Raw genomic sequence first — 14,026 nt, 5'->3', positions numbered from 1 at the left:
TGGGACGAGGGGTATCCCAATGTTTTAAAATGTCACCCGTCCGTAGCCACCCAGGCGAGTGGCCGGAAGACAGGTCAAGTGTATTATGCACAGGCGAATTTTGAGGGTACCAATGGCACCCCTGTAATGCACCAGGGGTGTAGTGTTATTGTTGAAACTATGTGTAAGCTTGAGTAGGGGTATTGGATGGCGTGCAGTGCTCAGTAAGGGGTGTTGGCAACCCAGCTCTTCCTTTTGCCAGGATCAAGGGTCTGGGTGAATGGCCTTCCATGCGTTGTGTGAGTGGTGCAAGGGGCCGATCAGGAAATGGAGGATGTGTTTTTCCTCCACTAAGTTTATTTGGGGGAGTGCCATGCATGCGCTGGAACAGCTTGGTGAAGAAGCTGTGTCTCCCCTCCCAACATCCTGGTAGTACACCTGGGAGGCAATGATCTGACTCTCTTGGGGAGGAGGGATCTGTTGCAAGAATTGAGGTCCTCCATGTGTAGGTTAAGCAACCTATTGGGGGCATGTGAGCTATTGGTGGTCTGAGATACCCCCTCGTTTAGTGTGGCGAGGAGCCCGGTCATGGGAGGCCATGGAAACCTTGTGCAGGAAAGTTAACAGTGCCATGTGTAAATTCACAGAACAGAGGGGGTTTGGATCAGGTATTGGGCTGCATGCCAAGTCCACAGGGTGTTTTGAAGAAGATGGGGTTCATCTGTCTAGAGTGGGCATGGACTTATTCTTGCTGAACCTGGGGGAGGCCCTGGAATCAGCAGGATGTAGGTAAGAAGGCCGGCCTTGGTGGGGGGCCCTGGTTGTGACGGTGGCCACACCCAGAGCTTTGGCAGAGTTACAGGGCGATCCAGAGGCGGAATGGTACTCAGGGGTACCCTCTTCAGGAGTACAAAGGGTGCAAAGGCCAAATTCCCCAGCAAGTCCTCGCGCTGGACCCCGGAGGAGCGACGGTGCCCCATTAGTCCTACGGGCGGTTGTAAGCCTGAGCAACCGGGGGTTTGCATGGAACGCTCCGCCCCTTCAGGGGTGTGAGTAAGGGAGTGGACTGGCGGTCCACCGGTGGGAGGGGTTATCCCCTCCCCCAAAATTGGTAAGCACCAATTGGTGACGGCCACTGTGTAATTTGGCTCATCAGGTGGGCAGGCAGCGAAGGGGCTGCCTGCCCTTGGATCGCCCGTAAGATAACCCACCATGTTGCCATATTTGGTATGCAAATAACCCTGCAGCAATTTTCTCCACAAACAAGGTGTCATGTGGTTTATTTCCTAATAATATTGCTGTATGTGGGATGGGGAGTGTTGCTGATATTGGCACTATGTTGGCTGCCCGTGATCCACGAAGGGGACCCCCATAAGACGGCAGCTGCCTTAGTGCCACATGAGGGCACACAAGACAGTCCAGCATTGTGGGACCCCCTACGGGTCCGCAAGGAGCGTCACTTCCGGTAGGAGGGGGGCGGGGGATGAGGTATAAGTGCCTCTCCCCGCCCACCTGGTGGCCTTTTTGTCGCTGCCCCTGACGCAGTTTCCCTCCCTACCGCTTACCCGGCGTGAGTGCAAGGGTGGGGTGGGAGAGATGTTCTAACTTGCTATTTTGTGTTGCAGGCAGAGTTACAGGGCGATCCAGAGGCAGAAAGGTACTCAGGGGTACCCTCTTCAGGAGCACAAAGGGTGCAAAGGCCAAATTCCCCAGCCAGTCCTCATGCTGGACCCTGGAGGAGCGATGGCGCCCTGTTAGTCCTATGGGCGGTTGTAAGCCCGAGCAACCGGGGTTGCCTGGAAAGCTCTGCCCCTTCGGGGGCTCGAGTAAGGGGGTGGACTGGTGGTCCACCGGTGGGAGGGGTTATCCCTTCCCCCAAAATTGGTAAGCACCGATTGGCGACAGCGACGGTGTAATTTGGCTCATCGGGCAGGCGGCCAAGTGGTTTGTATTTTGCACAAAGATAATGTTAACCCTGCAGGGAAATAAAATTGAAGATATACTCCCGTGGTAAGGGGGTTACTGTTTGTTGTTTTATTATGGGCAGGAAATAGGAGAGATTTTAATGTTCTTTGATATTGAAGTGTAGCAGGTAAAACAAATATTTGTTGATTTTAAATGCTAGTATGAGTGCGGGTAAAGTACATTAGTTAAAAATATATATCATAAAAGTATAAGCTTTTGAAAATGATTTGTTTTTCTGTATTATGTGTGTACATTAATTGTTTGTATTGCCTTTTTAGGCATGATATCAAACTGTCAATAAACTGAAACTGAAACTGAGAGGTAATGAAAAGATATTACCAGTTGTTTTCTGGAGTGCATCCTTTTAATGGACGTTTATAAAAAATGTATGCACTTTGTAAAGTCTGATTGTATAATACTAAAATATATATTTTGAAAGCACTTGTTTGGACTTAAACACAATCTTTTTGCACCAGTCTCTCTTATAATGTATGCAGACACTAAAGTGGGGAGAAAGGGAATAGCTCCACTGAGATATTCGATGAGGTCCTTTTGCTGCAGGGAAGTTTTGATTAGACTCCCTGAACTTTGCTATTTGGTTGATGATGGGGGTTAAGGTTGGGACTGCAGCTACTTGAGACTGCCAGGTGTGGCTGTGACAGCTCCACGTATGGCTGTGAATGGGCACACTTCTTAGTGCTTCTGTTGTGAGTGCACCAGCCTTGAGACGACCTTGCTGTGAGAAGCATCACTCTAGACAAAGGCTGAGTCTGGAAAACAGCCTGAGAAGGACACAGGAAAGAGGAACCAACCCAAACCGGTTCTGGTAGTGCAGATAGAGAATACACAACAACTGTCTGCTATACATGTCTAAAAATGGGAGCTATTGACCCAATTGTTGTTCCACTTCTAAGTTCTCTGAGACTGAGGAGGGGTGCCCAGAGATTACTTTGGAACTAGGGCTGGTGGCTGACTCACAGCCAGGTCCATACAGCTGAAGAGACATCACATGGGGCTGACCTGGAGGAAGATCTGTCCCTTTTTCTGGAGCACCTGGAGGATTTCGTCTGGAAAAAGAGGAAAGAAGAGTGTCAACCCTTGTGGGTTTTCCTGACAGAGTTGTGGAAGCATGACTACCACGATCCACGCTGGAAGCTGGTCATCATTGCCACAGCAGAGGACTCGTGACACTGGTGAAGTGTGGTCCAACAGATCTTCCCACCTCTTTTCTATATCAGTTATGGCACTTGCCCCAAAGTGTTCCCAAGTGGTCTGTATCTCTGAAGAATATACTATTACTAAATTGTGGCACTTGCCAAATGTGATTGAATTAACTTTGCTGTTACAGTTTGAAACCTGCCCTAAGTCTGCCCAAACAATCTGCCAGCTGAAGAAGAAGTCGATATAAGCAGGTGGCAATTCTCCCAAATGTGCCCAAACTGACTTGTATTGTGGCTAGCACCAAGCACTTGCCCAAACCTGCGCTATTGCAGACTACGTGGCTGGAAATGAACTGCTGCCTTGAGGCACTTGCTATTGCATGCCTGAGTGACTGTGTGGCTGCTGAGGAGCTGACCGGAAGTGCGCCCAAGCGTACCCAAACTCCACTGCCGCACCACACACTGCTTTGAAGCGACTCCGCTGCCATCCCCAGAACTATGACCAGATGTGGACAGCATTGCGACCTCAACCAGGGTTAGCCAAGCAGCTGAATAGATGACTCACCCTATCCAGGAGGAAGGAGACCCTGTCACAACTTGAGAGCAAATCTAACTCTGAGTGCCCGGAAGACAGCTGCTGACTGAAGACAGTTGCACACTTTCCGCTGACTCTGGACACTGCTGTGTGGCCTACATCTGCCTGAAAGGAGTGGAGAAGCCACACAAGGCACTTCCAGCTATTGCTTCTTCCATAGCCACAGGAGGGCCAAGACTGAGGAAGGAACAAGGAGCAAATTTTAGATGACACATATGTTGAGGGAATGAGCGGTTGGTAGTGCCTACCAGACTAGAGGGGTGAGAACGGCACCTGTTCTGAAACCCACACCGGGCTACGACAGACTAAGGGAGGTGGACAGGGACAGATGGGGCATCATTGCTAGGAGGCAGTAGTTTGTACAACACACTCAGGCAGTTCGGGCTGGACTGCTCCCATTGGGCGCAGGTCAAGACGGATTTGCATATGGCTGGATTTAAACTGGAATGGCATTGGGAGCAAGAAAACAATGGATTTAGACCCAGATCTCTGTACTGGGGTGAATGTATTACATTGTTCTGCATTCTGTCTATCAACTGTTCTTTTTGCATTTGCCACCCTGAGTCTGACGGGTATGCCCAGACATGGGTCGCGTGCTCTCCATGCCACTGGAGTCAAGCTATCCTGGCTGATGACACGTGAAACCCCGAAACCGGTCCTAAGATGCTTGTTTCTAGTACAGGGAGGACCTGGCCTGGCAGTTCGGGCTGGACTGTTCCTATTGGGTGCAGGGTCAAGACTGATTTGAATATGGCTGAGTGCAAACTGGAATGGCATGGGGAGCAAAAAAACGATGGATTTAGGCCCAGATCTCAGTACTGGGGTGAATGTATGACATTGTTCTGCATTCTGTCCATCAATTGTTCTTTTTGCATTTGTCACCCTGAATCTGACGGGTATGCCCAGACGTGGGTCCCGTGCTCTCCATGCCACTGGAGTCAAGCTATCCTGGCTGATGATGTGTGAAACCCCGAAACTGGTCCTAGGATGCTTGTTTCCAGTACAGGGAGGACCTGGCCTGGCTGTTCGGACTGGACGGTTCCCATTGGGCGCCGGGCCAAGACTGATTTGCATATGGCTGGGTTCAAACTGGAATGGCATGGGGAGCAAAAAACCAATGGATATAGCCCAAGATCTCTGTACTGGGGTGAATGTATGACATTGTTCTGCATTCTATCCATCAATTTTTCTTTTTGTATTTGTCACCCCGAGTGGGACGGTGGGTCGCGTGCTCTCCATGCCACTGGAGTCAAGCTATCCTGGCTGATGAGACGTGGAACCCCGAAACGGTCCTAGGATGCTTGTTTACAGTACAGGGAGGACCTGGCCTGGCAGTTCGGGCTGGACTGTTCCTATTGGGTGCAGGGTCAAGACTGATTTGCATATGACTGGGTGCAAACTGGAATGGCATGGGGAGGAAAAAAACGATGGATTTAGGCCCAGATCTCAGTACTGGGGTGAATGTATGACATTGTTCTGCATTCTGTCCATCAATTGTTCTTTTTTGCATTTGTCACCCTGAGTCTGACGGGTATGCCCAGACGTGGGTCCCGTGCTCTCTATGACACTGGAGTCAAGCTATCCTGGCTGATGGGGTGTGAAACCCCGAAACTGGTCCTAGGATGCTTGTTTCCAGTACAGGGAGGACCTGGCGTGGCTGTTCGGGCTGGATGGTTCCCATTAGGCGCAGGGCCAAGACTGATTTGCATATGGCTGGGTTCAAACTGGAATGGCATGGGGAGCAAAAAAACAATGGATATGGCCCCAGATCTCTGTACTGGGGTGGATGTATGACATTGTTCTTCATTCTGTCCATCAATTGTTCTTTTTGCATTTGTCACCCTGAGTCGGACGGGTATGCCCAAACATGGGTCCCGTGCTCTCCCTGCCACTGGAGTCAAGCTATCCTGGCTGATGAGGGGTGAAACCCCGAAATCGGTCCTAGGATGCTTGTTTCCAGTACAGGCAGGACCTGGCCTGGCAGTTCGGGCTGGACTGTTCCTATTGGGTGCAGGGTCAAGACTCATTTGCATATGGCTGAGTGCAAACTGGAATGGCATGGGGAGCAAAAAAACGATGGATTTAGGCTCAGATCTCAGTACTGGGGTGAATGTATGACATTGTTCTGCATTCTGTCCATCAATTGTTCTTTTTGCATTTGTCAACCTGAATCTGACGGGTATGCCCAGACGTGGGTCCCGTGCTCTCCATGCCACTGGAGTCAAGCTATCCTGGCTGAAGAGGGGTGAAACCCCGAAACCGGTCCTAGGATGCTTGTTTCCAGTCCAGGGAGGACCTGGCTTGGCAGTTCGGGCTGGACTGTTCCCATGAGGCACAGGGTCAAGACTGATTTGCATATGGCTGGGTTCAAACTGGAATGGCATGGTGAGCAAAAAAACGATGGATTTAGGCCCAAATCTCTGTACTGGGGTGAATGTATGACATTGTTCTGCATTCTGTCCATCAATTGTTGTTTTTGCATTTTTCACCCCGAGTGGGACGGGTATGCTCAGACGTGAGTCCCGTGCTCTCCATGCCACTGGAATCAAGCTATCCTGGCTGAAGAGGTGTGAAACCCCAAAACCGGTCCTAGGATGCTTGTTTACAGTACAGGGAGGACCTGGCCTGGCAGTTCGGGCTGGACTGTTCCTATTGGGTGCAGGGTCAAGACTGATTTGCATATGACTGGGTGCAAACTGGAATTGCATGGGGATCAAAAAAACGATGGATTTAGGCCCAGATCTCTGTACTGGGGTGAATGTATGACATTGTTCTGCATTCTGTCCATCAACTGTTTTTTGCATTTGTCACCCCGAGTGGGAAGGGTATGCCCAGACATGGGTCCCGTGCTCTCCATGCCACTGGAATCAAGCTATCCTGGCTGAAGAGGAGTGAAACCCCGAAACCGGTCCTAGGATGCTTGCTTCCAGTCCAGAGAGGACCTGGCTTGGCAGTTCGGGCTGGACTGTACCCATGAGGCACAGGGTCAAGACTGATTTGCATATGGCTGGGTGCAAACTGGAAAGGCATGGTGAGCAAAAAAACGATGGATTTAGGCCCAGATCTCTGTACTGGGGTGAATGTATGACATTGTTCTGCATTCTGTCCATCTATTGTTGTTTTTGCATTTGTCACCCTTACTGGGACGGGTATGCCCAGACGTGGGCCCCGTGCTCTCCATGCCACTGGAGTCAAGCTAACTTGGCTGATGAGGGGTGAAACCCCGAAACCGGTCCTAGGATGCTTGTTTCCAGTACAGTGAGGACCTGGCTTGGCAGTTCGGGCTGGATTGTTCCCATTGGGTGCAGGTCAAGACTGATTTGTGCATGGCTGGGTTCAAACTGGAAAGGCATGGAGAGCAAAAGTGCGATGGATTTAGACCCAGATCTCTGTACTGGGGTGAATGTATGACATTGTTCTGCATTCTGTTCATCAATTATTCTTTTTCCATGTGAATGGGCCGAAACATTGAAGGGACATATTGCTTCTGCAGCAATGCCCTCACCTGTGGTATAGAACACTCTGCCTTAGGGCTGTGAGGCATGCTAGATGGGTGACTTACATATGCCTAATGCAGTAGTTTGGGGGCATGGTACACAAGGATGTGTGATTATTGACATGTGAAACGGGGATTCTGTGTAAGTATGAAAACAAAAATGTAAACATTTCTAGAACATGCAGTAATGCATTGGTGGAGGGGACGTAGTGGTTTATGGGAGTTGTATTCTTTTGTAATATTTTAGGGAAGTGGTAGGGAGTTGTAATGGGTTGTCAGAGTAAGTAGAAGGTTGGAATGAACGTAGGTGGAAGAGGTCACGCTAGGCGAGATTTAATGGGGAGTGTCACTTGTGAGTTGGCGGTTGAGCACTTTCACAGTGGAGGCAAAGGATACAGCTGGGGCTGACTCACCATGAAGCATAGGTTTAAGATTCAGCAGATACACAAGCAGGCTCTTTTAATTTTTCGGAGTGATGATGGTGCAGGGTGGTTTTAGAATACATTTGGTGTGATGTGGCTACACGGGAGGAACATTTGATTTATAATTCGTGTGATGGCAAATGTATATAGATAAACAAGGTATAGGGGGGATATGTGTGGGACAGTTTGTGGGCGATATCGTGGTTTGTGAGACAAGAGCGATAAGGGTCGGCGAGTGAAGAGTTATTTTTAAATACATGGAGTGGAGTGTTTGCATTACAGAATAAGAGATGTATGTTATAGTTGCATGTTTAATGTAGCAATATAACAAATGGTGTTTTTTAACTTTATAGTTACCCCTGACGATGGGCTGTTGAGCCCGAAATGCATTGCGTCGGTGAGAATAAGTCTGCCAAGGATGAACTCTGTATTTGTGCATGCTACAGAAAAAGACCTGGATAGGCATATCTGTAGCATTTGAAGCAATGTGAAAACATAAAGCCTTGCATGTGACCGGCGAAAGAAAGAAAAAGTATTTGATAAAAAATGGAGTAAAATTGCTTAAAATGGATTACCAAATCAAGAATGGAGTCTTTTGAATACTTATGAATATTGCTGTGCGACTGACAAGGGGGCGCAACTGCACTCCATACCTGATGGATTGATACATTTGTGCAATTGGGGCACGGGCCAAGTCTGTAAGCGAGAGAGAAATATTTGTGTTTAGAGCAACTTTGAACAAATCGGCAAAAGATGGCGTGCATTCTATCGCTTACTTGGTCACAAGGATGTGTGCCATGTCGACTCTTAGATTTTGACTGTACCAAAACATACAACCTGCAATGGCAGGGTGCATGTGTTTGATGTGGGGTCCTTGAGGGTGGCACAATACATGCTGCACCCCTTAGAAACCCCTGTGGTCATAAGGTCCTTGGTACCAGTGGTTCCTTTGACAAGCCACTTACATGTGGGCCAGAGGTGTGCCAATTGTGAAAAAAAGGTGCAGTTTGGGGAAAGAACACAGGCACTGGGAACCTGATTGGCCTGACCCTGGGCACACTCAGTTATAAAGCATCAGATATCAGGCAAAAAGTTGGGGGTAACCATGCAAAAATGGACACTTTCCTACAAGTGCTGCACTGCATCACCAAAAGCATTACGCATTTTACTGATGCTGCATAGCATCAGTAAAAAGCATTGACAAAGCAAATAGAACAACAAGGCAAGACCTATTGGCTTTGCCATTTCTTGTTCAGTCAGGCAAGTAGTAATTTGAAAATTAACTTGGAGGATTTTCCCATTTCACCCAACCTATTTTGGTCATTAGCATTCTACTATGTGGGCCTATACGTCCATTTATCTATGTACCAGAGGTCGAGGTGGGGAACATCATGCCCTTTTTAACTATTAGAAAAACAGTTTCCATACTTTGAAAAAAAATCAACCATTATTAGACGATTATTGCCAACCATGATGTAGTAATGGTGGGGGGGAGGGTTCCTGTGCTATAAAGCTGAGAAGGGACAAACAAGTTTTCTCACCAGGGTGCCTGCTACCTGAAACAAATGTAAACGTGCAATCAGTTAATCAGCAAATATAAAGGCTGCTTGGAAGCCAGCATACGCTCAATTGATGTACTCGCTTGAAGCTTCAAGGTGACAAGGAGTTATTCTTTATTCAGAGGTAATGGAAATATATTACAAGCTGCTATCTGGAGTGCGCCATGTCACAGCGGTGTGTTTAAGACACACCGCTGTGACTCCGATGCAGTGCTTGCTTCAACGCTGTGGAATCAAAGTAGGGCAACTAAACTTTCGTTGCCGTATCGACACAACATCTCTGGGCGCTGATTTAATCAACTACACACCACCGCAGTGAGGAACCAAGGTATTGTGCCCGCAAACAACGTATCCCTTCCCCTACAAAGATCTTATACCATGTCATTGCTATTATGACATCCAAGGTTGGTGATGCAGACCTCCCTGTGACCTGCATAGGCATCTGCCATTGGCTTCTGTATCCTTGACCCTCCTGGGTATATGTGCAGGTCTAGCCGCTCTACGACCACTGACACCAGGATAATGGCTCCGCTTCCTCTCTGTCATTACGTATCATGGTCTACTCTTCAGCCTTTATGGACTGCGGTCTGATGCTCTGGTAGACATATGACTGGTGAGTGGAAATTGTGTTGCAGGGTGGAGGCAGAGCTACTAATCTAGATGGTAGCGCTGGTTGGTGCTCATCCTGTGCCAACCGCTTCTTCTGGCTTAAACTACTGGTCCTCCGTCTTCTTCTCAGCTCCCATCACCGGCAGAACAATCCCAGGGTGGGGAGGTGCAGGATGTCAGGCTATACAGGTGAGGCTGTTGCTATAGGTAACAGGCATGGAGAGGGTGGTGGTCATTAATAGATTGGCCTGGTCTTGGACAGGATGTCTTGACTACCAGTCTGTCACTAAGCCCTATTTTCCTGCTCTTTCTCTTCTCCCGGCAGGCTGGTATCCTTTGTGCAACCTGTACGAGGGAGTGTAACGTGAGGTGTATGTAAATGAGGATATGTCATTGTCTGACATGAAACTTGTCCACAGATCAACTTCTGTTCATCCTGTGGTTCCATGCCCCACATTGTGTGGTACCACAATGACTGGAGATCAAGTGGATGCAAGGTGGACTTACACCTTCTGTGTTGAGTGAGGCCTGCCAGAGCTTTGTACTTTGCTCTGCACACTCTTTTTCAGGTTGGCCGTTGTAGCCCTTTAAATCCTCTGCAGTTGGGAGTAGATGACCAGAGTGTTCGTTTTTAGCCTGATGGCTTTCTGCAGCTTGGTACATATGCAGGGCATGGTGGGCACTGTCAGGTGGCCGAAAATGTAGGGATTCACAGTCTTATCAACCAAGACCACCAGATCAGTTGTCTTTGCTGTTTAGAACTCTTCAATCAATCAATCAGTCAATCAATCAATCAGTGTTCTTGTAAAGCACGACTACTCACCCGTCAGGATCTCAAGGCGCTGAGTGGGTGGAGGGGGGAATCTGCTGTTCAGTCGAAGAGCCAGGTCTTGAGGTCCTTCCAGAATTCAGGCAGAGATGGAGATTGCCTGAGGTGCAGAGGTAGGGAGTTCCAGGTCTTTGCAGCGAGGTAGGAGAAGGATCTTCCTCCAGCATGGCCTGCGGATTCATGGGATGGTGGTCAGGACCTGCTGGGCAGAGCAGATATATCTGGTGGGAGTGTGGAAGGGGAGGCGGTAGTTGAGGTATGCGGGTCCAGCGTTGTGCAGGGCTTTTTAGACATGTGTGTGGAGTTTGTAGGTGATCCTTTTGTTGACTCTTTGTAATGGTGGGGACATTCCGTCACTAATGGATGGCCAGAGGATGCACTTCACAGCATTTATTCAGTAGTCACTAATTACAGGAAGAGGGCAGTAGCAAGAGTCCACTTAGGTACTCATTATGAGTTACTGGTGAAAACCAATGGGCACAGTGACTCCTGGTGCTGCACATATTGCAATTATGAGTAATGCGTACAGAAACACATGGGGTAATCACCCTCCAAAAATTTAGTTTGGAGAAACTTTATAAATGCATTCCAATTGCCTGAATTTTAGTGTGAAAAAGCCCTACATTTTGCATGTGATTTCCAATTATTAAGAAGAAACTCATATTCATGATATTTATCACACTTAAGTAGTGAGCTCCATGGTTTAATTATTTAGTCTTTATGAGACCCATATAGTGATGGTTGGATTGAAAAGTCAATGCATGTCTTTGGCTGTATTGTGATCAGTGTCACACTTGGATAATTCTGGAACCAAGGGGTTTTGTTTTGCATTTAATGAAATACATCCCCAAAAATTGTTTTCTTATTCCGATATGTAAAATAGTTTCACTTTCACCACAGAGAGCACTGCACCATGTATGCACTTTATTTAGGTGTCATTACACTGAATATGAACTGATTTGAATGGCCCTGTGTAATTATTAGATGTAATACGGTGTAAAATTAACAATACACAACTATACAGAGGATACTAGCACATATAGGTACAATCTGTGAATATTAACCTATGAATGAATCCCTCTGGGCACTTGCGTACAGTATATTTCAGTTACATAATCCGGAGTGGGGAGGTGCAGGATGTCTGGCGAGACAGGTGTGGCTGTTGCTATATCTAACAGGAATGGAGAGGGTGGTGGTCGTTGGTAGGTTGGCCTGGTCGTGGACAGGATGTCACCAAGCCTTATTTTCCTACTCTTTCTCTTCCCCCGGCAGGCTGGCATCCTTTGTGCAACCCTTTCAGCCGCAAGTCTGTTGACCACTGCCTCTTCTCCACAGAGAGAATCCAGTCCAGGTTTTGCTGTTCGTCCAGCCGACGCCGACGTAGCCGCGAGAGCAGCGGGAGCCACGATCCGCGGGAGTCGCGATTCGCGGGAGCCGTGCACCGCGAGCTACGGAGCTACAGAGAAGCGGAAAAACTTGTGCTAGTACATTGTACCCTGTGCTTTGTACATCGGCTGGGAAAAGCCGTCGCAGCCTAGCAAATCCCGGGATCAGCCGCGGCGCTGACTGGTGTCTCCTCCGGGCGAGCTGTGCGGCAGGAGTGCGGCAGGAGAGAAGCCAGAAAAGCCGAAAATAGTGGTGAAAACATAGTGAAGTAAGAAACGCTGTCCAGCGAGAAAGGCGGGACAGCGTATCTGCGCAGTGAAGCCAAACAAAGCCAAGCAACAGCAGCACTGCACGCCACGTTCACCTGGGCCAGCATTGAGAGGTGAGGCTGAAGGTGAGGCTGGGGGTGTGGAGCAGTGGCTGTATGATTAGACTGTTTAGTGTTCCAGCCAGTTTACTCGGGGACTCACGGACTATAGTGGCCCCGACCCGAGCGCCCCCCCAGCCCTGCTTTGACCTATTGACACTATTTTCAGCTCCGGTCCTGCTCCTGCTCCGCTTGGGGGGGATCAGCTATCTATCATCCATCACTGTCTGTACTACTCCCCAGAAGCGTGGGAGGTGTGTCGAGGCGAGGCTGTGTAGAGCTGCTGGGGACAAAGTAGAGACGATGCACGAGCGTGGCTGCCATTAGAGGCGGTCGCAAAGTAAGAGCCCGGTGGGTCGACTGGAAGGCGGCTTGGCTAGGCCCAGTCAGCTCGAGGTCCCCTCCGTGAGCACCGCTCGTCACCTCGCTCCTCACCTAGCCCCTCCTCCCTCTTATCCTACCTCCATTGCCAGCAATGTAAGCAGTAATTTGCAGTTATTATTGCGCTCACTGAAAAAACACAATAAACCACAAGGAAAAAAGGGGGGCACAAGGGGGCACAAATCAACAGGGAGTTATACCGTCGGAAACTGCTGGAATCCGCTCCAATCTGCCATAAATCTCTGCTGTACACTAAATCGCAGTTCATCATCATTTAACAATGCAAGAGCCAAACTAGTAACAACTACATATCGTGCCTACGTATTATAACGGGATAAAGTAAATATTAAAAAAAACATCAATTGTGTATAAAACGGAAAAATAATGAGATCAGGCAGAGTTAGGCAGCTACCCTCCAGTCCACCGAATAAAAAATCAAATTCTAAAATCAGCTCTATATCCAAATCTCGGAAAAGGAAACTAGAGACAGTATCTCCACCAATATATCTAAGCCTCAACAAAAACGGAGAAAGTCAACCCGTGGAAACCAGAGAAGATACGATGTCAACCATCAACGAAGAACTAAGAATTAGTCATGAACCAACTCTCACTTCGGATTTATATAAAACCTCAAACATAAAGTGCCACGAAAATGTTAACGCATCTATTGTATTACCCTGCCTAGAGACAGCTTCTCAGCGACTGCAGCAATCACAGGAGCCATCCCAGGTGCTTCCGCCCCGGGCATTAAAATCACCAACAATGGTTTCAAACAATCTTATAACCATTGATGGAACGCCAGTGAAGAAAAACATACATTTTTTCCAACCGAAAATATACACAAAGTTTTCTTTCTTAAAAGATCCAGGATCAGCAATCTTTTCTAAAACGGGGAGCATCAAGGGCCTCCACGCACCGCTCCTACCAAGTGAGCATAATCAAAACTGTATAAAAAACTTCGGTAGTAACCCAACAGGCCCGCTCGGGGAAGCTGGCCCTTTGAAAACACCCAACATTGAGGTAGCTGAAGCAAGATCAGCACCAATTCTATTAAAGGAAAATAACAGGAAAGTAGACTCACTTGCCCACTTAGCAACTCTGGCAGTCCAAGCAATTTCCAACTACATAAACACGGGAAAAGAGCCAACCAATAAATCCGTTATCAAAAATTGGAGTTTATTAAAGAAAGTTGAATCCATAGAGGCAGTAATCCACCAACATCAATATCCAGTAAGACAGGTTGAGAATAAAGACTTTGAGACCCATATTCATAAAGAG

This window comes from Triturus cristatus, chromosome 7 (assembly GCF_964204655.1).
Source record: "Triturus cristatus chromosome 7, aTriCri1.1, whole genome shotgun sequence".
Taxonomy (NCBI): domain Eukaryota; kingdom Metazoa; phylum Chordata; class Amphibia; order Caudata; family Salamandridae; genus Triturus; species Triturus cristatus.
The sequence above is the reverse complement of the archived record's forward strand: the minus strand, read 5'-3'. Positions refer to the sequence as shown.